Genomic DNA, 1,355 nt, shown 5'->3' on the forward strand with positions numbered 1-1,355 from the left:
ATAATCACGTTAATATAGACACGTATAATCCCCCTCCCACGTACAACGAGTAATTATCGAGAAGAAATTCCTTGAAATAGTCCATGGAATTGGGATTGGAATTGGAAAAAAAAAAAAAAAATCCTTGAAATGGTCCAAGGAATTGGAATTGGAATTGAAAAACTGCAGTTAAGTAGAATTGAAAATTCTAAATAACAAAATAGCCTATTTCAAAATTTTATTTTTCCTTTAATTTAATTAAATTAAATAATTACGTAAGCATTGAAAATTATAAGCAAGTGTAGTTTTTCCAAAATTTTACATTTGCCAAACTTACCACTAATGACTTTCTTGAAAGAGAAATTGATTGAACAATATCCTCTACCATGTATTTTATGAGTTATATCCTCTAAACATTAAACATCTTAGATGGGTATCATTTATTCTATGTAATCTATTGATATTAATTTTGATGTTGCATTAGACTGCACCAAATCGGCATTTTTTAATTAATATTGAAAAAAAAAAGTTAATCAACCGATTTTCACTATGCACATACATATATTCCGATCTTCATAATTTAAATTCTCAAATTAAATATCATCTCCTTTAAAAATAAAGGCATTATTCAATTAAAATCATATACACATGCATATATCTTGATCTTCATAATTTAAATTCTTATTTTAAATATTATCTTAGTAAAAAATAAATATGTAACATGGGAAAATGTATAGTAAATTACAGATTACATGTCTATCACACTCAGTTTTAAAATGAAATAAAAACACCAAATCCCACCCCATCTACTCCCTATTATTGTTATTATTATTATTCACTTACTTTTGGATGCTCACATAATCAATTATTGGAAAAATTATACTTAGGAGTCCTAAATAATAAATTGGTATATGGTTCCCAATGTAATTATTTTGCTTAACTTTTTTTTTGGTAATTAATTATTTTATTTAATTCAATCAAAACAAAAAATAAAATTTTAAAATAAACTAATTTGATATTTAAAACTCCTAACTTTACTTAAATATAATACAATAATAAGGTTTGAACAGGCTTACAGAAAACTTACAGAAAACTTTCTTTATTTAATCGTCCAAGCTATTACAGAGAAATATTACAAAAGAGAGAAAAGAAAATTGAAAGATACATTGAAGGGAAACATTGCCCTCTATTTATACATAAAATGGACTTGAAATTAACAATTTGAAGTCCGCATAGTGCATGGGATCGTGTGCTGGAATAATGCAGTCGGTCGGCCCACCACTAAGTGCTGTCTCCTCATCTGATGGAAAGTAGACATCTGATAAAGGAAATACTGTTGAAACAAAAGACTTTTGGGAAAAGTTCTTTGTCTTCTT

The sequence above is a fragment of the Cornus florida genome, unplaced genomic scaffold, assembly GCF_030987335.1.
Source record: "Cornus florida cultivar Cherokee Brave unplaced genomic scaffold, ASM3098733v1 CherokeeBrave_3.0.0_Hap2_Chr01, whole genome shotgun sequence".
NCBI classification, from domain to species: Eukaryota; Viridiplantae; Streptophyta; class Magnoliopsida; order Cornales; family Cornaceae; genus Cornus; species Cornus florida.